Below are 25,726 nucleotides of genomic sequence, written 5' to 3' on the forward strand. Positions count from 1 at the left end.
CTGCTTGCAATGACAAAAGAAGATTAGTATTGCATTTATAAAGCTACAAGGCTTTTAGGAAATTACTCGTTATGTAAAGAAGAATCATCAGTTTTATTTTGTTTATAGTATATGAAAAATATTCTATAGTAGGTATTAAATATATATAATCCATGATCTTTGTTAGTATAGAATTTATACCTAAAATAGTTTTACCTCTATCTATTCCTTCTTATTATGGATCAGGTATATAAACTAACTTGAAACATTGTGCATAGGAATCCTGAGGCACATGGTGATGTCTGTAACCCTTCAAGCATCTAATTGGATGTGTTTTTATCTGGAATGTGTGAGATGTCTTCCTCCTTACCTAACAGTAACTAGTATGTCTTGGCTCAGCATTGAAACAACACATTTAACAGCCAATAGATGGCACTGGAAGTGTTCAAAACATTTTTTTAATCTTTTCTGTTCCATGAGTATAATTATTTCCCAAAGCAAATGACAATTAGGATAATTAAATTAAAAACAAAGGCACATTCAAAACATCCACATTAAAGAAACTCAAACTGTTGCACACCTACTGAAAATTTTAGCACCCTAACACTATAAAACAATGCCTTCACTCTCTACCATGTTGCAACTTACTGGTGTGTCATTCGAGGATGTTTTTACCAGCACCTGCTAGGATTTCTGGGGATATCTGTGAGCTCAATTGGTATGTGTGATGTCTGTAGAGATTTTGGTTTTGGTACTATTTGCCTGCTTGTGTGATCCCGGTGGGGTAAGGATTACTGAGAAATGTAATTAAATCTTTTCATTACTGGTCCTCACCTGGATTTTTCTAAAGCCAGTTTCACAAGTAATCTTTTCATTCTCTGTAGTAAACAAGCCCATAAAATGTTCAATGAATCAAACAGGGTAAAAGACAAAATGCATAATAGCACTTCAGCAAAGACTGCAGTCAATAGAATAATCCATTTATAGAATGGACTAATTTCCCTCTAAAATTGGCTAACAATGGGCTTGTTACAGACTTGGTAGAAAAAGATCCCGTGTGGAGTTCAATGGGAATGCCACATACATAGGAAGCCAAACTAGCACTCTATTTGTTTTGTTAAGTTAGGTCCAGTGACTATGACTTAATCTTTGCCTTTAATTTTTTTAAAAATTTTACAGTTACATCAAGTGTTTCACAATGCCAGGTGATATATTCAGAAAGTGTTATCAGGATGATACAGCATCAAATATTACAACTATCCCATCTTTTGATATTAATAATACCCCGCCACTTTTTCAAAGCTCTGTCCTAAGACTATTGAAGAAGACTTACTTTCATCTAAAACAACTGTAAATCGTTGCTTAATGAAAATTCAGCCTCAAATGAAACATACACATAGGTAGAGAAAGATTACATTTCAATCTATTTATTTGTGCATAAAATATTAAAACATTTAAGTTGTATATGTGTTGACATTTTATTAATACTATGTCTTTTATGTAGGATATCACCATGAAATAAAAGCATACATATATATTTTATATCCATATGCATATTTCATGATGATGTCTCTTCTTTATGTGCATATGAAATGAAGTAATGTTCCTAAATGGTCTTATACAATGAGTGGTTAATTTTTGAGTGCCTACTACTAATAGGTTACAGAATAGACAGACAAATCAGCTAAAATAATCTGTTGCCTGTTCAAATACTGAATAGTATTACATTAAACATTAGTAATAATGTTTGTACAACTCCCCCACATCATTTTACTAAAACCATCTTTCTTTAATATCTGTCTGTAAGAAAATATTATTTCACATAGGAATACTCAATGCCTAGAAATCACTATGTAAATGTGATCATATTCTCCTAACTTCCTATAAAATATATTATACAAGGAGTAGGACAATTTTTTAATTCTTCCCCAAAAGATTAGATGCGTTTTCATGAGCTCTGTGATACCTGAAATTGACCTAAGGCAATTCATTAACGTGTCCAAGGGTGACTGAAGTTAATATATAAAAGAAGTGTTCACAAGTGATCCTCAGAAACTTCTGGAATTCTAATTCCTACAGAATACTGTACCGTGGCCTGCAGATACTTTTATCCTTAATACAAGAGTGTGACTTTCATGTCTTGAGGGTCCAGAATGGCAACATTCATCTTGACATCTGCATTTTAGTCTCAATGATATTTTCTTCCTTCTAAAGTTATTAGGTTTTTTCCAGTAAAGAAACAGACCACAGCTACTCTCGTTTTACAAACTAGGTAAAATTTTTAGAGCAAAAGATATGGAATTGTATGTAAGTTTAGCATAGAATATTCACCTATTATATTGCAAGGTTGTTAAATAAGTATTTGTTGCAAATGAATGAATGAAATGAATGAATGCATTATAATTGAGACAACTTTAAACTTTGCAAAAGACAGCAAAATAAATGTCAAAATAAAGCTGTGAGCCTTCTTCATATCATGGGAAAGAAACACATGTGTCAGAGATGTTTTCCTGTTTGTGTTTTTATAGACTCAGCCTTTTGGTTGATGAGCTCTGAGTTTAGTAAGAGAATCAACAAATTATAGGTGGTGACTTTGGGCAAGTTACCTAACATCTGAAACCCTCAACCATCTTATTAGTATAATAATTTTACCTATCTCATAGGGGTGTTTAAAAATATATGTTCTGAATGTAAAATAGTACAACCATTGTTGCTAACCATTTGGTGGTATCTCAATAAGTTAAATACAGAATACATATGGCTCAATAATTCTACTCCTAGGTATTTATTCAAAATAATTAAAAATAGATATTCAAACAAAAACTTATACATGAGTATTCATAACAGCATTATTCACAATAGTAAAAAGAAATGGAAACAACCCAATGTTTACCAACTAATGAATGGATAAATAAAATGTCCTATATACATACAGTGGAAAATTGTTTATGAATAAAAAAGAACACATATTGACATTTGCTATAACACGGATGAGTCTTGAAAACATGCTAAGTGAAAGAAGCCAGACACAAAAGGCCACATATTGTATGATCTCATTTACAGGAAATATACATAGTAGGCAAATTCATGGAGACAGAAAGCAGATTAGTGGTTGACAGGGGTGGGGTAGGAGGGAATGGGAAGTGACTGCTTAATGAGTTCAGGGTTTCCATTTGTGGTGCTGGAAAGTTCTGGAACTAGGTAGTGGTGATAGTTGTACAACATTGTGAATATACTTAACACCTCTGAATCGTACATTTTAGAATGGATAAAATGGTAAGTTTTATGTTATGTGTATTTTACCACAATTACAAAAATAAATAAAAGTAAACACTAAAAAAAAAAAAATATGCATGCTAAAAGTTCTGAGTTCTCAACATTGACCAGTGGACACAGTTTTGAGCTTGCCAGAATTCTTTATGATGTGTGGTAAATATGAAGATTGATAGTCACTCAAATAAATATTGATAAGTTGATAATATTGATAAATATTGATAATTTACCCTAGCGTGGGTAAATTTCAATGAGTTTATACCTTTGAATCTTATTTACACATCAGCTACTTAGTCAAAGCTGCATTGTGGAGAGTTTAAGCTCTAGTCTGGTAGAGTTTCAGTAGCTGTTGATAATATTATTTAGAGTAATAATAAATATCCTGTGGCAGAAAGACATTTTTTTCATGAGGACCATGTAAAAAGTGGCTTTTAAGGATCATGTGCAGGATCCAATTATGTTTTGGTTACCTTGAAACAATTATTGTTCCACAGTCTGTTAGAGCTAAGAATAACTTAGAGATAATTTAACCCAAATACTTTAATTTTTAAATGAGAAAACCAAGACCCAGAATGGTCAAATAACTTGCCTAATATCAGTAAAAGGGGGTGTATGACATTCTGATGCTGTTTAAACACTTTTTGTTATCAAAAATATTTTCAAGTAACAGACATCTCCCTACCTATTCCCAACCTCCACCTACCCACTGTTCAATCAGGCTTGCAGATAACATTACTTGGAAATAAATGCCAACATTTTTACACTTTAATACTAAAACACTCATACCAAAAAGATTGGATAAGAAATGTTTCCTGTTTCTCCAATGACTTCCTTGTATTTTGGAAGCTGATGTAAAACATAGCCCTATAATCAAAGTATGCTGTTTGCCCTTCTTCCCCAAGCCTGCTCACTTGTAACCCCACAGTAACACCGTGTTTTCACATGGTTACTAAGCTCACTTCTTCTCAGAGTTGACCCATTTAGAATACTTTTGTTTTACATCACACCTTAACGGAAAAAGTTCTCAGATAGTACCTGAAGGACATTAAACTCTGATTTTTACTACACTGGTGCTTTTGATAGAAATGTCTAATCACATACTATGATCTAATCTCTGCTTGGCTGGTATTAATAACTGGATGATTCAAAAATGACTGTGGATTCTGCCCACACCGTCTCCAAGGGCAATAAATTATTTCTGAATACACACAGGTCATGGAGTAGGGCTGTTCCTACACCTCCCACATTCCTCTCTTGCTGGCATTCTCCTTGGTGCCTGACATCTTGCCTTGCACATAGCTGTCCCTCAGTAAAGGTCTGCAAAATGAACAATTGCACTTTGGATAGGGAATCCCCTCTGTACAAGAACATATTGTATCTTTCATCTTAAAGTCATATCTCAATTTCCATTGATTACGTACAGCTCAGAAATGCATACTCTTCTGACTCTGTCTTGAAAGATATTCCTCAGGTACAGTTTTAATAATCATAAGTGACCAATGTTCAACTACAGCCATATTCCTGGTGTTGGTATATCTGAACCTTGAAAGAATACTTCCTCATATTTAGCTTCTGACTAAAAACCATTGCTTTAATTTTGACTTGATGATTTCATTGTTACCTGATGGAGGCTAGGCTAAGCACACCTTAGGTATACACTGGTTGATAGTTTGGGGAGTGACCACCCATTATTTCAAAAGCTATGATCACCAATGTATTTTCTAAATCCTTTGGCTTTAAAATAAAATCTACACATTTCCTGGGAATAGGTAAGAAAATTTTGATTATACTTTATAATTAATGGATAAATATTTTCCTACTTTAATACTGTCGTTTATTGTTAAAGTCAGACAGCTGAACAGAAATAATAAAGGAAAAATAGATATGCATATATCAATCAAATATTCCTGAAGTCATTGACATATTTTGGCATATATACTTCTAATTTTCTTAAAAATAATTAACTTCAGAAACTCTCTTTCATATAGCCTTGCCTAAAATGACTCTATAGAAGTAAATGCTTATGGAACTCAAGATTAAAGAGAGTGTAGGTCTGACTTGCCAAAATTATACAGTGAAAGTAGGAATAAATCCCAGGACTTAACCAACCAGCACTCTTTATATGTATTTTTGTATTAATTACAATACATTAAGGTAAGAAATTCCTATCCTAATTAGGAAAATATCAAGTGCCAATATATATGTTATGGTAGATTATGTGTGTGTTCATGTGTATGTATACATGTACAAATATATGCACATGCTTAGAGTCTGTAATATGGGTGAGGGAGGAAAGGAGGTGTGGGAATAGGTGTGAATAAGACTCCAATTACCCTGATTTGATTAATACACATTATATGCCTGTATCAAAACATCACATTTACCCTATAAATACATGCAACTATTATGTACCCATAATAATTAGATATAAAATTTTTTTGAAAAAAGATACAATTCCTGCCCTCAAAACTCTTGTTTGCCTTAGAAGCAGTTAAATAAAGAAAATTCATTTTCACCTTGGTGTAAGTGGTTTTGACTAATATTTGCTTAAACGCTGTAGTGAAGAAACTGTCGTATTATGAAAAATTTAGTTGTCTTCAGTGCAGCTCAGCAGTTCTGTTACCCATACCTAATTGACTTCCTACTAAATGTCTCAAAGTAATTTTAAATTTCCTCTAATCTTCTCAAGCTGTCTGATTTACCCCTGTTTTTCTATCCTATAAGCAGAGGACCCCTGCCTTGATTTTACTGAGATTAAGGGTCATCAGATAAGAGCTCCCTCAACTGTCTTTCCCTTCCACCAAAATTATCTCTGAATTCTCCCCATGCATTTCTACAGCTATTCTTGCCTGAGGAGAAGTATCTTTTCTGATCTAAAACACATTTCCTTTCTGAACTAAACTTCCTATTTCTCAGCCCTGTGCTGATTATTCTACACTTGATTCTCCCTGTCCTCACATGATTTCTCTGCCTTTCGCTGCCCTGCTTGAGTTCCGGAAGTCTAGCCTGTTCAGACTCATCACTTAGCCACTCAGGCCTTCTGGTTTTCAGTTGGGGGTGGGCAATGGCAGGCTCTGGAAGAAATCAGAGGATGAGAGTAAAAGAGATCAGGCTATTTATTTCCTCACCCTTACACTTTGCCTGCTTTACTGCAGTTTTAGCAGAGGCTGAATGTGGGCTCTGGCTTCTATGGGTGACTCCCCTTCCTCTGCCTTAGTTCTTGGTTGGACTTGGCTAAAGGTTCATTCCCTGTCTTCCCCGCTCGGGCCTAGGGATGGTAGGGACTCCCCGCTGTTACAACTCCCTGGGTGCCTCATCAACCCTTCTTGCTCCTTAACCTTGTTCACACCTCTGTAGATACTTCCTTCCTTTCAAATAAATCCTGTTTAAAAATGCCATCTGTATCCAGGTGGTACCCTGGCTGATCCAAGCTTCTTTCATCTTCTCTGGGGTCAAACTTCAATTCTTCCTCACAGTTTAATAGTTTTTGCTCACAATTTTACAGTTTTTGTGTTCACTGATTTGTAAATGTGTTCAAACCTTGTCAGTATGGGGAAGCCCTCTCTTATCTCTGTTGTTCTTTCAAGTTGTTGCCCTATGATAATCGTTCAACTCGTTGTTAAAAGTGCTGTCTGCCAAACATTAACATATAATATCTGCTTCCACAACAATTTTAATATAATCACATCTTATTTCTATTAATATATAACAAAGATAAAAAGACATAAATGCCCTGCTTAACAAATTGATGGAGGACCAACATCCTGTAATTCCCACTCAGATGAAGATATGGAACACATCAGGGCCCCAGAAGCTTCCTATACAGGACTTCTTGATCATACACCTCTCCCTACTTCCTGCCTTAATAACTATCTTGAATATTACAGTGTTTACTCACTTTCTTTAGATTATTACTACCAAAATATACATCAGTAAAGAAAGCTTAATTTTGCTATTGAAATGAAATCATATCATATTTATCCTACTGTGTTGGCTTCTTTTCCTTAACATTATGCCTTTAAGAGTCATAAATATTTTTGTATGCATCTGTAGTTTATTTTCACTGCTGTTTAGTATTTCATAGTCTGAATATACTATGATTTATCTGTTTTATAGTTATTGAACATTTGGACTGTTTGTTGTTTTGAACTATGTATTATGAACTTGCAGGAACATGTACCCTGGTGAACATAAAAAAAAGAAATTCTATAAAGTTAATACCAAGGCATGTAATAGGCTTTGCCATATTATGTCTGTCTTCCAGTTCTACTATAGATGGCCAATAGTTTTCCAAGTGATCTTAACAGTTTATATTGCTACCAGGATTTTTGGAATTTTTGCCTCATAAGTTGTATCTTATTGTGATTTTATATTGTATTTATTTCCCTGATTACTAGTAATGTTAAACATTTTTTGAAGGGTTTTTGAGATTTTTGCCTATTTCTCTATTTTTTGCCTTTTTCTTACAGCTATTTAAAAATTCATAATATGTTCTGAGAATGCTATTTTATTTGTTATATGTATTGCAAATATCTTTTTCCTATCTGTGGATTCTCTTTTTTTCACACTCTAAGTACTGTTCTTTGATGAACATGATTTTTAATTTTAATGTAGTTCATTTATTAGTCTTTGTATTTTTGCCTAATTCTTTTTTGTGTCTTAAGAAATCACTCCCTACCCCCAAGCTCCTAAAGACTATATAAGGAATCTATTATATTATATTTTGGAACTTTTATTTTGTACTTTTCACATTTAGGTCTCTGACTCATCTGGAATTGATTGTGTGTGTGCATGCATGTGTGTCTGTGGGGGGGATGTCTTTAGGTAGGGATTCATTTAATTTTATATCTTCCTTATAGATAACTAGAAAGAATGTATTTGTAGTTCAAATTTAGTGAAGCTTCAGAAAAGCCCTTCAGAATTATACAGAAAGGTGGACATTCTAATTGTAGCAAGCAAATAATAATAAAAAAAAGGACAAGTAGACAAGGATGTGAAAATATTAGCCATAATCTACCCGGAAGAAATACAAGGAGGAAGTTAGATGGTGCAGCCAATTTTAAATCCTTTCCACTGTGCAAATAGCAATATCTTAGAACCATGTTTGTCAAAATATGTAACTTAAACCTTCCTAGTCATTCTGGAGATTATGGGGGGAGGGGTGGAATAACCATAATAATGTCTAGGGTATGAGGCACAGTGGAAGGCTTCAACATTCCAGAGGGAAATCTGGCATATAGTAAACCCTCCGTAAATATTCGTTTCATAAATGAATGATAATATTTCAGTTGTAACGTTAACCCAGACAGCAGCAGACCACAACTTTTGACTAGTGGTCCAAATGCACTGTGAGATGATATAAAATGCTAAGAACAGTATCAGACACATAGAAAGTTCTACACAAGTGTTGGCTATTAGTGTTATAGCTATTTTTTATTCTTATAATTATTAGTATTTCTAGTATTCTTATCTCAGTTTGAAAAAAACTAACATTCTCTGGTGGGAAAATATGGTCTCTCTAAAAGGACCTAGGCTTGATCTTGATGGGTGGCATACAGAAGGGAAACTTGACTATTTGGGGAGTGTTAGCTAACTCTCTGGACCCTTAGGTAAGGGTCTACATAGTAAAAACTCACTAATTTCAACAGTTATAAAGACTATACCTGATTTTTCTACTTACAGAATTACTCCATCTGATATTGAATGGAGATACTTTCTGTAGAAACACACATTATAATGTGTTAACTTTTTCAGGTGTCCAATTTGAGGGCACTTTAAGAAAAATAATATATATTATCAATACAAGTAATACACTACCATCTCATATTTGTGTATTCAAATTAATAGTTCATGACAAGCTCTCAAATATCTACACATAACTAAGACCTTAATTGTCCCTATTTTAGAAATATGCAAACTGAAGCTCAGTGAGGTTACCTGATTTGACAGATGAGAATAATAGATCTGTCGGTGCTGAGGCTAAAACTAAGATCCTTGGACACCTAATCTTTTATTCTTAATGATCAATAGTAGGTACTTAAGAAATATTCTCTAGAGAATTTAATTTCATTTGAGATATAATTTTTTTGTTCACTGATTCAGCCATTTGAAGAGGAAAAGGCACAAAAGGGGACAACACATTTGATATAATAATGGTTTACAAAATGACAAAATTTTCTCTTGTATTAATGAATAATAATGATGAGAATAACAACAATTAAACATATAGCACTTACCATGTGCCAAGCACCATTCTAAGCACTTTACGTATACCTGTAAGAAACCTTTAACACGGTACCATCATCTCAACTCTACATATGAGGAAACTAAGGCACAGAAAAGCTAACTGACTTGTCCACCATCACACAGACAGAAGATGGGTGGGTCACAATTCTAACACTGGCTATTAAACTCCTGTTATATATACATAGCGGTATTCAAAACAGTGTTTTAACATAGTAAATAATAAATATTTTTTTAGTTTCTAGAATAAATATAAATAGTGGGTAGAAAAATAAAGTGAAAATCAAAGTTAATAAATTTAATTAGCAATGAAAACCATGGATTTTTTTGAGTACCTAGTGTGAAGTAGCCACTGAGTTCAGCACTTCAGCCCTATGAAGTGGGTAATATAATCTATCTACTTTTTATAGTAACTCAGAGATACTCAACCACTTTCTAGAAGTAGCAGAGCTAGTAAATTAACCTAGTAAGCTGCCAGGCAATGCCTCTTTCATCTCACAGCAGTCACTGTGTCTATCCTTACCTTATAATTCTTTAATTTTTGCTTCTTTTACCTGTGTGCTACCACCAAAATATTTTTTTAGTCATACTCATGGCTATAATTTATTACAGTGAATAGATATAAAGAGAAATCAGCAAAAGGAAAAGACGCATAGGTGAAGTCCAGAATTTACCAGGCGCGAGCTTCTAAGAGTCCTCTCTTGGTAGAGGCTAACAGGACATGCTTAATTCCTCCAGAAATGAGTTGTGACAACACATATGAATTATTATCTACCGGGGAAGCTTCTCAGGGCCTCAGTGTCCAGAATATTTACTGGGGCTGGTTACATGGGTATTCTCTGGCTGGCACATACTAAAATTCCAGACTCCCAGAAAGAAAGCATCAAAATATTAAAACAAAAACAAAACATGAAGGCAGGGACTTGTCTGTTTTGTTTCCTATTTTATCCTCAGTGTCTGAAATAGCATATGGACCATGGTAGACATTCAATGAATAGTTGCTGAATGAATAAATGAGTTAGCAAATTGCATCTGTGCCCAGGTCTGTATGATTCTAGTGCCTAAGTTCTTAATTATTGTATACTTCCTGTGGGACAGAACCACAAAAGAGTCTCCTGAATTCCCTCACCCTAAGGGACCAACAGTGATTAACATTGTCTTCCCTTAGGTTCCCATGGCTAATCATATGGGGGAGGGTGGATGGATCCCTATCTTGGAGCCATAATCCTGGGTTTGACAATATATTATAGAATAACATTCAGCTATTGGTATCATTGATTAAACCAGACTGCAAGGCTGAAAACACAGAAGAAAAACCTGAAATAAAAAAAAAAAAGAATCCCTTAATTTATTTACAAACTAGTTTAATTTAAACTGAAGAACAAAGAGACTTTCACTATTACTCTACACTTGTTCGCTACTGTACATCATTATTACTCTTGAGATCTTCCTATTATTTAGAAATTGTGAGCTAGATGAAGTTAAAATTAGTAAGGGGATTTGAGTCTCTGTATTTCCCAGCTGGGTTTCTTTTAACCTGAATAATTTGCATGTACACACTCAGGGTTTTGATTCAGTAATTTTAACGCTAGTTACGAAATGATCAGGTTACAGCGCCAAGTTAATAAGTAGAGACCACAGTAGTGTTACAACAACAGGGCCTTGGTGGCGTCCCAAAGAAATCGAAAGCAAAGGTAATAATGTTTTGTTAGATTCAAACTGTGTGGCTGTTTAGAGTGAGTTTGTTCTATACTGTCTAAAGTCAGCCAAGGTATCTCTCTGTTCATGGGTTTCTGGATGCACCTTCCCATCATAATTTGCTATGTTCTTCTCTGTACAGAGCTTTATAGAGCTTCCTTCCAGCTGCTACTTTGCAGATAAATTTATTTAGAGCCTGATTCCATAGCAAAGAGATTCAAGAAATCATCCATATTAGTTTTGCAGAGTAATACAGGCCTTGAAAGATATATAGGAGAAAAAGCATTAATAAAAATGGAAAATATAACTCATATTATGTGTTTCTCCAGACTGTTATCCATGGCAACATTCTGACAGACTTAGTCTGTATCCTATATATACACATACATATATATATATATATATTAAAAAGAAACAAAAACCTCATGGACATGTTATGTCTAATGCTTACCACTGTCTTCATGTAGCAAACCAAGGAGAACATCTTCTTTGCTTCCCATCATAGTAGATGCCAATTACTGAGGACTTATTTGCCAAAAATTTACTAAAATTATTTCTAATCCTCATTACAAATATGCAAGTAGCAATAATTTTTACCATTAAGATGTAAGGGTCACATTAGTGACCCTTAGAGTCACATTACTGGGTTTAGAAGCCTAGTTTATCTGACCATAAGGTATATATTCTAACATTCACTTAGCATTCAGAGCAAATAGCTTAGTGATTAGTCAATTATCTGGTATTTTATTTAGTAAGATCTACTTTTGGGTCACCTGAATAATCTAGTAATGAGTGCCTTTTGACGATGAGGATGAACTCATGTCTATCACTTGGGATTCTTTTCTGAAAGTGAACATGTATTCTCTTTTTATGCCTGTTAAGCTATATTTTAGTATATATCTTTCTTTTAATAGTCACATTAGGAAAGAATGAAGAAAGAAGGGACCATCTTTCATGAAGAAGTAAAATACAACTATATCCAAAAGTCTGGAGAAGGGAGTGTGGGTTACCTGTTCATAACACAGCCAGTTCTTCCATTTGTTTGGGATAGTCAGTGAACCAGATGCTACAGCAGGAAAGAATATTGAAAACCTAACATACGCTGTGGCATTAAGAGACTCCCTTAACCTTATAAAAGTAACATTTCATGCTTTCAAAAAAATTCATTTCAACATTTAAGTAAATATCTATTATTTTGCAAAGCAATATAGCTTAGTAAGTAAAATTTGCAGTCTTTGGAGCCAGACAGACCCAAGATCCAGTCACCTCACTGTTACTCCTTCTTTTATAAGGTCAAGTGAGAAAAAAATGTTTAACTTCCCTAGGTCTCCATAATCTCATCTATAATATGGAGATTATAGAGGTTGACTGTTGTGATCATTAAGTGACATAGTGTGTATAAAGAACTTGGCACATAATTGATGATATTATTATAATGGAAATAGTGCTTTAGACAAATTTTAGTTATACTTTCTAGTTTTTTTGGCAGACAAAACTGAGAACAAACATTTTTTTGTTTTTTGTTAAGTTACAAAGCGAGGCAGAGTTAGCGCCCAGAAGTCTTGATCTTTTTTTGTTGTTTTTTTTTTCACTTAAATAACTTTGTCAAAGGAAATAGCATCAAATGTACATTTCTTCACATCTTAACATCTTTGAAAGCAGCATCCTTCTTAAAATCAATGGTGTGTGGTGGTTTAATTAATAGAATTATTTTTTTCTTTGTTAATGGAATCTACAATAATGATTTTTTATAATCAATGGCGTTTAGATTCTACTTTTTATTGATACATAATATTTTACATATTTCTGGGTACATGTGAGTATTTGTTACATGCTTATATGCATACAGTGTGTAATGATCAAGTTAATATATTTGGGGTATCCATCACCTTGAATATTTATCATTTCTATGTGTTGGGAACATTTCAAGTTTTCTCTTATAACTACTTTGAAATATGCAATACCTTGTTGCTAACTATAGTCACCCTACTCTGCTATGGAACATTAGAACTTATATCTTCTATCTAACTGTATGTTTGTACCCATCAACCAACCTCTCTTCATCCCTCCCTCCCACCCATACACCCTTCCTGGCCTCTGGTTCCATCCGTGTTGCTGCAAATGACATGATTTCATTCTTTTTTATGGCCAAATAGTATTCCATTGTGTATGAATATCACATTTTCTTTATCCATTTTTCCAGCGAGGGACACTTAGGTTGATTCCATATTTTTGCTATTGTAAATAGTGCTGTAATAAACATTCGCGTGAAGGTATTCCTTTGATATATTGATTTCTTTTTCTTTGGCTAGATATCAGTAGTGGGATTGCTAGGGTTATATGGTAGTTCTATTTTTAGTTTTTTGAGAAATCTTCATAATGTTTTCCATAGTGGCTGTACTAATTTACATTCCCATCAAAAGTGTATAAGAGTTTCCATTATTTTGTTTTTCAAAGAAACACCTAATGAAGATAATAAGTCAGGTTCTGGGATTCTGGTTTCTCTCTCTCTCTCTCTCTCTCTCTCTCTCTCTCTCGCGCGCGCGCTATCTATCTATCTATCTCATAGCATTATTCATAAAATTGAAAGTTATATCAGAAAATATCTAGGAAATGTGAATGCTAGAGTGATTTTTTAATTGATAAAGTAATGGATGACTCACAGGAAGAGAAGTGCTTGCATTAGTTAACCTCTAAAGTTGGGAACTCCCTGCCTTCTTATCTGCCTTCCCAATCTCACATTAAGAAGAGCAGGCTACATCAAAACACCACAACTGCAGAGGTAATTCACAGCCACACGTTATCACTTAAATCTTTATTCTGTTTCACAGCCCAGAAATGGCAGTCAGCTGATGTTAAAGGACTCTGGATCACTTGGAAACGTCTGGTATAACTTTGATCTCTCCTATTTCAGGGAGCTATTATCACCCTATTGTCCTTGCAGGTACACTCAATTTCTGAAGCAGTTTGACTCCTCGGGATTCTGGGGAGGTCATGGGGCTGAGGGACCCATTCTTCTGAACCAGAACTTTTCATCCTCAGACCTCTTGCTTCCATCATTAAGAAGCAGAGACCCTGACACTTCCACAATAGGGTCTATATTTCAAATGCTGCCTTTTATGTAGACATCTTTAAATACATTTTTTTTTTGCGTTTTGGATTTTCTTTTGATAATCATGATCGCTGTCTGAAAGACAGGAATTGATAGTAGAAGAATGTACTTTGTTTTGTATGGAACAAATTGTCTGAGATTAGAAAAATATGTTCTCGTTGATTCTAACTGATGCCATTTGCTTCTGTAACCGTGCTTGCTTTTAGCTGTTTGTTAAATATAGGAGTAAGGGCAGGAGTAACTCCATGACAAGCTGAATTTCCTGGAATAGGCCTAAGTTTCAGTTTCCCCGAAACGCGGACCACAACTGGCGCCGGTGCGAAAATTGAAAATCCCAAGGCTTGGGACCACCCAATCAGGAGTCAAAACAATCCTCCACTTTCAAAGGAACCAATGGACGAAGGGGGAAGGGGGATGGTGGGCCCAGCGTGTCGTGTGGAACCTGTGTGTCGTGTGCCACCGGTGTGTTGTGCGCAACAGAAAGTATAAAAGCTTCACTGTTACCCCAGGATAGGGTCCTGGTTCACAGGGAGGCCACTGCGTTGATGCTCTGGGACTTGGACCCTAGCTCGAGCTAGCCAATAAACTCCTTTGCCATTTGCAGCCTCGGTGACTCTGCCTCTCTGTTCCTGGGGCCGAGGGGAACTGGATCTAACATGTCTTTTTTTCTTGTAATGATTTATATCAAAGATCCAAGTCAGGCTTATTGTGCTATGATACATTTTGTTGCAATATGATACGATGAAAAGTGATGTTCCAAAACTCTGAATCAATATACTGCATCCAGACTTGATTGTTAAAGTCAAATTGGATACTGAGGCTAATTTTGCATTTCAAATGCTAATATAAATGGAAGCTGCAGTGAATAATAATGTTGCCAGATCAGAAAGTTATTTCTGGGTATAATATTCCCTTTTGGTATTTATTTATTTATTATGGACAAATATCAAAATGTAACTAAAATCTAATTTCAGAAATGTCCTGGTCCTTTCATAATCTCTCCCTTTTTTAAGGAATATGATAAAGAGACATTAACATACACTGCTTTATGGTGTTTATGGTTAATGGAGGCAATGAAGTTAATTTTTTAAATACATTCTTTAGAAATTTTGAAAAAAAATACAATCCACTGTTTAAAAGAAAATACTGAAGAGAGGAAAGTAGTTTTGAGAAGCTTACATTATATTTAGATGAATGGTACACCATGGTTATATAGCAGAAATAACTCATTTTCAGACCTACCCTGATACCCATATATCAAGTGATTTGGCATCCCACAAAAAAATTGCAGGCCACCCCTCTGGAAAATGTGTTTCTCCATTACATCTGGAAACTCTTATTATATTTGATACAGAACTATTGAACTATTTCTTATGGAAAATCTTCAGTTTTGGTTCACTAACAAACACAGTATGAGAAAAAGTCATGAGAAAGTAATATTATATTAAATTATAAATCAAAAGAATTTTTAAAAATGTTTTCTCTACTGACATAATAGAACACTATAATGGAAGTAGCACAGTGAATAGAAAAGAATCTGGATTTTAAAGCTCAACTCTAACCACTCAGAATTCAGTGACCTGGGGTAAATCACCTAACTTCTTTTAATACCAGTTTCAGTATCTCTAAAAGTAAGGATAATCAATAATCACTTTTACCTTCAAGTATATTATATTGCATGTTTTCAAGTGTCATGATAAGGAAAGCAAACAGTTTATTTCTCAAGACTTGGAATAGGCAAACTGAGGGATTCAGCAGCCATCCTTTGACCTCAGCATGCAGGAGTCCCACATCCTCCTTCTCTAAATGCCACACAAATAACAGAAGTTGTAGGGATCAGGCCAATGTGGCAGGGATCCATATCTTTCCCATGTTAACTAGTTTCATTATAACTTTTCCTTTTTTTTCATTTTTTCCTCTCCTATCAGTATCCTCTCCATTCAAAGATTTCTTTCATGAAAGGAAGAAAACTAAACATAGTTTATCTCACTGATTGTCATTCTTCATTCAAGTATTGGTGTAAAAGTATTGGTGTAAATTTTTTCTTCATAAAAATTTCAAGTGCAAAAAACATAGGCAGAGATATTTCCTAAATGGTGGAGTAAGGGCTTCTGAAAATATACTCCTTCATAAAAGCAAAAAGAGCACTAGCAAAAATTGTCAAAATCAACTTTATGAGAACTCTGGAAATTAACCAAAGGATTGCCGTCAAGGAGCATTCAAGAAAATGGCTAAATTTTCATTAGAACAGTAAGCTTTGGAGTGTCTTAACGCGACTTATTAAAACTTCCCTGCCCCGCTCCTCAACTCTGTGGTAGGGATGGATGCCAACAGTCTCATAATTATAGTAGCTCTGAAAACCAGCAGCTTAGACATTACTGGAGGGGAGCAGAATGGGTTTGGAACATCCCCAAACCCCCATCTCCAGAGAATTGTCACAATTTTACTTATCTGTTGGCTCTCTAGAAAAGCCTCATTCATAGGATTTATCTTTCTTTGGCCTGCTCAGAGTTCTTTCTGTGGGAACAACTCTATCCCTAGGGTATTCATTAAAAACAATCAATGGCAATGCGTATCATTGCAGCTTTCCAATGATGCAGTGATACCAGTTGGGGCTTACAAGAGTCTGACAAAAACAAAACAAAACAAAACAAAACAATTAATTGGAAAAACTGAGGAATTAGATGCTAATAGGGGGCTTTGAAAAGTTCTGACATATTCCTGGGAAGCTGGGAAACTAGAAAGCCATACACATGTATGTGACTGTGCACTTGTCCAGGAAAGATTAAGAAAACTCTAATCTCTCATCTCTGGCTGATTTTGAGGTTTTGTGTAAGCAGGAAGTGAAAGCTAAAAAAGAACTATACATTTCCATCTGAGCCACTAAGAACATGGCCCAACACATAGCACCTTGGCAATGGCTGGGAGAATTGTTGGTTAAAGGTATTTAAGGAAATACATTTCTAATAATTACTTGACTACTAGATCACTAAGCAGAAACATCAGTGGCCACACATGACAAAGAATACAGATTTTATAGATTTAGTCCAGGGAAGTCACTAAGCAAACAAACAACAATAATGGCAAGAACAACAACGACAACAACAAAAAGCACAACAAACCCTTGGGGGAAGATTTCTGATTGTCAGAGCTGCCACATTCTAGTAATTAAAATATCCAGTATTCAATAAAAATAACAATAGCAAATAATAGAATAAGCAGTAAGTATGGCTCAAACTAGTATAAAAATAAGTCAATAGAAACTGTCCATATGGAAACACAGATATTAGACTAACTAAAAAGATACTACAAATGAGCCATTTTATGTATGTCCAAATAATTTAAAGTAAATACGTCTACATAATTAAAGTGTGAGAATGATATCTCACCAAATTAAGAATATTAATAATGAAATAAAGATTATTTTATAAAACCAAATAGAAATTCTGAATACCTTAAATGAAACATTCACCAGAGGCGTTTAAAATCAACTTTGAACTGGCAGAAGAAAAAAATCAGTAGATCTGAAGATAGATCAGTTGCCATTGTCCAATCTAAGGAACTGAAAGAAAAAAGAATAAGGAAAATGAACTGGGCCTCCAATATCTACAGGACATGAAATTTTACCAACAAATGCATAACAGGAATCTTGGAGAGGAGAGAAAGAGCAGAAAGAATATTTGAATAAATAATGGCAAAAAAATTTACAAATTTTATAAAAATTATAGCATACTCATAGAGATCCACACATAGAACACATCATGGTCAAACTGTTCAAAGCCAAATCCAAAGAGAATCTTGAAAACAGCAAGAGTAAAGCTAATCGTCATATACAAGACATCCTCAATAAGATTACCACCTGACTTCTCAACGGAAACCACAAAGATTAGGTGGCAGCAGGAAAACATATCCAAAAAACTGAAAGAAAAAAACTGCAAGTCAAGAATTCTATATTCAGCAAAACTACCTTTCAAAAATGAAAGGAGATATTAAGACATTCCCAGATAAACAAAAACTGTGAGCATTCAATGCTGGCACATCTACCCTAGAAAAAATACCAAAAGGAGTTCTTCAGATTGAAATGAAAGGATAGTAGACAAAATCTCAAATCCACACAGTAATGGCACAAAGGAGGAAGATATGGAGATATACAAGAATAAAATTTTTGCATACTATGGAAATCACGTTGATATCAATCTGAACTAAACTGTTTTAAGATGTTAAATATAATCTCCAGATAAACTATTGTGATAGTAACTCATAAAAAATATAGGCAAAGAAACGAGACTTTTCCTTCTAGAAAAAGTAGACAAACTTTTCACTATGTCTATCATTAAGTACAACTAAGAACTTTGGGCATTATATATATAAAACAAGATAATAAGATGCTGAAAAGTGAAGGGAAAAAGGAAGACCAGCTACTTTGGGGCCCAAAGAACAATATGGTAGTGAGTTCCCTGGGTTTTATTTTTCCTCATCTATCCCAGATTTGGAGCTTAAAAAGCCAGCGACCTATAAATGCCAATAGGTGCAGATTAAAAACAATGATGACAAGAGTCTTCTCTCTCTAGTCACAGTAAAATGTAGCCTAGCAAGACAGAAAACTTATAACAATAATTGATTTACTCCAGCCAAACACTACAGGAAAAAACTGAGGTCACACTCCCACCCACATTAGGAAAAGCTGAGTGTAGAACCTAGACTCCCATTCTTGTGAGGCTATGATGAAATGCCCCAGGATGGTGCATTTCTGCTGTGACAGTATCAGAGAAGGCCAAATAAGAAGTTGGAATATTCATCCTCAATGACCAGCTTCACGGAGGGTGAAGTATGTAGGACTACACTTCCTCCTCTAAAAAACAGTCCAAATTGGGGTTCTTACTACCATAAAAGAAGAAGAGAAAGGATACTGGAGTAAACTAGGAGTCTGTGCCATACACATGCCCACTCCCTTACTGTTGTTCATATGATAGCCTTTTTAATACTCTGCCTGTGCACTCAAATTTCTGTCCAAAGATATTTATATATATATATATCTTTATATATATATAAATAAGGAGTGACCATTCAGTTTCTAAATGCCAGAGTAGCTTGTCTTCAAATATGTTAGATGCAAAATGATGTGTAAAATAAAATAAAGTGGTTTTTATCTGAAACTTACTTCATAATACTGAAATCCTTAATAGACTTCCATGTACTCACAATTGCATACATACATAATTCTAATAATAAAAATGCCTTACAAAGGGCAAATAATATTGACATTTTTAACTTTCCTCTGTAAATTATAATTTAAAATAATTTTCCTAGTTACATATCTACAAGATGAATATTATTCATACCTTAAAAGATTAATATATACATAGTGGAATAATATTCAGCCTTAAAAAATAATGAAATACTGTTATTGTGACAACATAGATGAACATAGAGGACATTGTGTTAAGTGAAATATTCCAAGCACAAAAGAACAAATACTGCATTATCTCACTCATATGTGGACTCTGAAAAAGTTGATCTCATAGAAGTAGAGAGTAGAATAATGGTTACCAGAAGCCACGGAGAGTAGAGGGGCACAGGAGGTGGGGAGAGGTTGGTTAATGGGTAAAAAGTTACAGTTAGTTAGGAGTAATAAGGTCTGGTGTTCTATTGCACAGTAGGGTAACTACAGTTAATAATATATTGTATGTTTCAAAATAGCAAGAAGAGAGGATTTTGAATGTCCTCACCACAAAGAAATGACAATTATTAAGGGCTATGAACATGTTCATTAACCCGATTTGACCATTGCACAATGTATACATGTGTGGAAACATCATTCTGTGCCCCATAAATATGTACAATTACCATGTGTCAACTAAAAACAAAATAAAACTTCAAAAAAGAAAAAAAATTACCTCTACCCAAGTTTTAAAATCTGTGATTATTGATATTTTCATAATAACAAATATTAAAATGAGAGAAGACAAGGAAATACCATCAACTTTCCCAGGTCTACAGCTTGCAGATGGCAGATCACGGGACCTCTTAGCCTCCATAATCACATAAGACAATTTCTCATAATAAATCTCTGTCTCTCTCTGTCTTCGTGTGTGTTTGTGTGCACATGGGCGTGTGTGTGTATAATTTGCCTTATAGGTTGTCTTTCTCTGGAGAACCCTGGCTGATACACAGAAGCACATCCTGAAATGCTCTGGCTGCATGGCCTCCTTGGTGCTGCCTCAGGCTTTTGCCCCATCTTCCCTCCTCCTGGAAAGCTCTCCTAGGTATTATCATGGCTCACTTCTCCTCATTATTTGGTTTTTTGCCCAAATATCAGTTCTTCAGACAGGATATTCCTAATCATCTAATTAAAAGTAGCAGTCCCCATCATTCTTTACCCTGAACCTTGCTGTTTCCCCTGAGGACTTTATCTTATCCAACATTATAATATTAATAAACAGTCTCATTTTTGTGGTATGTCTGTAGACCTAGAAATGTAATTCTGAATCAATAATATGGCCTTTTTAATATTTGACAGATACCTCCAAATTGCCCTCCTTATTAAAGTATTTTTCCTAATTTCCACTTCTATCAACACTGTATGAGAATGGCTGTTGCTGCCATACTCATGCCAAAATAAAGTTTAAAACATTTTGTCAATCCGTTGTGTTGAAAATGTAGTTTCAATTTCAGTTATGAATAAGACGTTGAAAATTCTATCTAAATATCTTTTTAAATTAAGTGTTTACCTATGTTCTTTTTCTATTTTTCTTATTGAATTTATAATATTTACAATCTGTTATGTGACTACAATTCCACTCATTGAAGTATTACATTTATATGACAAGTGCTCAAAATGCCTCTTGATTCTTCCTTGCCTTGTTAACTCTACTGCCTTGTTATACTTTGTTGAGATTCTACGGTAGTTCTTTTTTTTTTTGAGACAGAGTCTCACTCTCTTGCCCAGGGCTAGAGTGAGTGCCGGGGCGTCAGCCTAGCTCACAGCAACCTCACACTCCTGGGCTCAAGCAATCCTTCTGCCTCAGCCTCCGGAGTAGCTGGGACTACAGGCATGCGCCACCATGCCCAGCTAATTTTTTCTGTATATTTTTTTTTTTTAGTTGTCCAATTAATTTTTTTCTATTTTTAGTAGAGACGGGGGTCTCGCTCTTGCTCAGGCTGGTTTCGAACTCCTGAGCTCAAACAATCCGCCCGCCTCGGCCTCCCAGAGTGCTAGGATTACAGGCGTGAGCCACCGCGCCCGGTCTCTACGGTAGTTCTTAATGTGAGGTCTACTGCTACTAGATGCCCTAAATTTTATGTGCATGTAATTTGATGCTCATTCTCAGCTTTTTGCTACTACTAGTAGTACTTAAATTCTGAATTTATTACTTTGCTTCATCTCTAACTTGGATAAATTTAATGATCACATTTTTTTTCTAGAAATACCATAAGCTATAATCCTCATATTTTTACATGGCTGAGTAGTTTCCATATTGCTTTTATTAATACCTTTGAATTGTAATGCAGTTAAGTAGAAAGTCTTGGTTTATGTATTATTTTGTTGTTCTTGTTATGATGAATGATGTTGTGGAGATGTATACATTCAGCCTTGTTGGTGAGTTTCCTTAAATTAAAATACCTTTATTGGACTTCAACTCAGTGTTGATTTTTTTCCAAGTGGACACTTAATTTCTGTTTATATTCAATTTATTGGATTATATTCAATATAATGTTTATATTCAATTTATTATTCATGCATTTGAAAAATGTCTACTAAGTGATTTCTTTTTAATCAGGCACTGTTCTAGGCACTCAGAATATATAAGAAGAACTATTTCTCTGCCCACGCGACAAATATGACCTACTTTATGGAGACATAGAGTCAACCTACAAAAGACACAGTTTTTTCTTCGCAAACAGAACAGTTGTTTTAAAGTTTTCTTTAATTATAATGTGGAATTTTTTATGTTGATTTTCCTTTTTTTCTTTTTCCCTGGGATCTGCCAGCTTCTTTTTTATCACATCCTTCTGTTATTATATAGCTTTTTATTTAATGTCACATATCTTTTTGATGAGGCTGTTCAATGAAACTACGATTTGTTCAATTCCTTAGAGCTTTAGAACAAATTGGTCCAAAATTTCTGCTGCTTTGTTGCACAATTTTTTTCCTGTGTCTTTTGTATCTTTCTTCTCTTTGTTCTTTTCTTTTTTAGTATCTACAATCATTGCTTCCTGACTATTTTAATTTTTTTTTAATGAGGAAGTTATACCTAGTTCAAATATTTGTTGAGGAAATTATATGGTCGTGTGGCAAGGGCTAAGGTAGTGAATTCGGTTATGGAGTGTCTGAACTCAGCTATATGGTTATAGAATGGTTATCTATACTTTCTTATGAAATTTGCTACATCTGTTGTCTTTGATTTATGTTGCTGCTCATCCTTTTCTGTATGGAGATTTAAAGTTTATCTCCCTACAAATGATTTACTTAGCATCCACTGTATTGATTACCAGGCATATTTCTTCTCTAACATCCTGCTCAATCTACCTCTTTATTGAAAAGATGATGTGTCCCTATAGCTTCTCTTTTAGTCCAATTATTCTGATGCTCTGCAGTATGAAATCGGGTCTAGAGATATTCTTCTTGCTCAGCCACAGCCTAGATCTTACTTTCTATGAAAGGCAATTGATTAGGCTCTTCTCGGCTTTATCATATATTTTGAGAGTATTATACTTTGAACCCTGAATTAAATCTGTAGAAGTTTTGCTTACTCCTATTTTTACCTCAAATACAAAAATGTATTTTATACATTTTTGACTGTTTTTTTTTTTTCAGCTAGTCTTTGAGTTTATGACATAGGGTTATCACTGAATTGTGGTTCAATCCTAATAATGGAATTTCTTTCTTTATGCTAAGTCTCTGTGAATTTTATTTCTGTTAGGGAAAAAAATAAAGATAATTTCTCGTAGTCCTCTTCTCCCTTTATCACAAGATACAATATTTAAAAATAAATTCACGTAGTACATATTTTGAGTGCACTTACTATTCGAAGATGTTCAAAAAAAATGATTCTCCAAATATTTAAATTCCAATATGGGAGATAATATGTTTACAAATAGAAATAACAGCATTATAAGTACATATAAAATGGATTTCTTAAGAATAGTACAGATTACAAATATTAATACCATAACTGGAAAGAGTTGATATTCTGTCCAGCTAAAATGATCACAGAATTTTCATGGAGGAGGGAGAATTTGACAAGGATTTTGGAAAATAAGCAGAGTTATGATAGAAAAAGACAATTATTTGAGGTAAAGAGAATTTTATTTCTCTTTCTCTATGCTGGGATATGGAGAATCTGACTTGCCACATTTTATGTATAAGCCCTGAAAGTCAAGTCTCAACTGTACATAATGCTTTTTACTTTCTTTCTTTGTTATGCTTAAAATAACAGTTGCGTTTTACGAGCTAGAAACCTGATATAAGAGAAAATACTCACACAAATGAAGCATGAATAGTAAAATAATGATGTCTGAAAATTTGAGGCACAAAATAAGCATATTCGATGATTTACTTTTTTTTCCTAACAAAGTTTCACATGAAAAGAACGTATCGACATTCTTAGTTTTTATCTTGGGTCTTTTCAGCAATATAGTTGAAAATGGATCATAAACTCTTTATAACTAGAGGAAGAAGAATAATGTCCCCTTTAAGATGTACCCATTCTAGTTCCTGGAATCTATAAATATATTACCTTACATGGCAAAAGGCAATTTGTGATGGGGAGATTAGCCTGGATCATCCAGGTGGAAACAATCTAATCATGAGTCCTTGGGAGTACAGGACCTTTCCCACTTGAAGTTATACTAGAAGGAGACGTGACTACATAAGAGAAGTAGTGAGATTAAAGTGTGAAAAGGATAGGACCTTCCATTGCTGGCTTTGAAAACGGAGGAAGGGGGCCATGAGCCAATGAATGTAGGTAAACTGGAAATGGCAAAGAAATAGTTCTCCCTTAGAGACTACAGAAATATAGTCTTGCTAACACCTTGATTTTAGTCAGTTAGAACTATGTGAACTATAAAACGGTAAAATAATAAATTTGTATTGTTTAGGCTACCAAACTTGTGACAATGTTATAGCAGCAATAGGAAACTAATAAACTACCTCCCTATAACCTATAACTTTTACAGACAAAGAACATAAGCACATTTATTTTAATTGAAATTTGTCCTCTCCATAATTAAGATAAACATTTTCTTTGAGAATATTCCAGATGAGCAATAGTATTGAGCTTTCAGGAAGGAAGTGGTGAGTTCTCTATCTTGTTTTTGTGAGCTTTCCAGGGTGGTTCTTTGTCTGTTTTCCACATATAAAATATTTATAAAACACAGTAATGGGAAAATTGGTTTATTAATGTTTGGGTTTAACTTCCTTGAAACTCATTTACCATTCTATTCAGCTTATAATAAAAATATTTATGGAATTATTATTACTTAAGACAGTTCTTTAAATATAACTAGAACAAAAATAGAAACTAGAATTTGAAAACAATATTTTTCAAAATATTCTTAATATATAAATATTCCCTGTTATTATTTACAAAAGATGAAAAGAGTAAAAGACAAGCACTAATTTCTTCCTTTTGCTTTTGCTTTAACACTCTTGCCTTGCACATCAGGGATATAGGAGAAGTTACACAACAGCAAGATGATTGACTTATTTTCAGTTAAATAAGTTAAATAGACAAAGGGTAGTATATGAAAGTGTAATACTATAGAGAACTTTCACAATCACTGATAATATCTTGAAGATATCATTTGACACTTCCATATCATTCCTTCTTAGGATTCAGTGTCTCTGGAAAGGCTAAGAAACATGCTCTATTGCTACGCTATAAGTCAATCTTCAAAGATAAGTTACTTTTTCCAAGACATGAAAAAATGTTTTTTATCAATCAGTGCACTTTCAGTTATAAGCAAGAGAAAACTCTGATTTAAGCTGTCTTTAAAGTAACAAAGTTTACTACATAATTATTCATCTGACAAATATTATTAATTGAGTTCCTAACATGCACCAGCCACTAATCCAGGCATTGGATATAATAGCTGTGAACAATGCAATGTCTTTGCTTTATATAGCTTACATTCTAGTGAGAAGAGAGACAATAAGTAAATAAAATAAATGAATATAATACTATATTATGTGATACGAAGTCCAATGTAGGGCAGGTGCTCCAGAATTGGTTAACAGAGCGGTCAACAATGTCTCCACTTCCCTTGAGCTGCTCCGTGATCCTTGGTACTGTCTTTATATTCAGGTGCGTAAGTAAGATGGATAAAGAAGTTCCTGATACCTATTCTTCCAGAGGAAGAAGAGAAACCATTTCTTCTTGTTGCTTTCATTTGAGAGAAAACTTTTCCCAGATCCCTCAG

Source organism: Propithecus coquereli, unplaced genomic scaffold (genome assembly GCF_000956105.1).
Source record: "Propithecus coquereli isolate 6110/MARCELLA unplaced genomic scaffold, Pcoq_1.0 Scaffold72, whole genome shotgun sequence".
NCBI classification, from domain to species: Eukaryota; Metazoa; Chordata; class Mammalia; order Primates; family Indriidae; genus Propithecus; species Propithecus coquereli.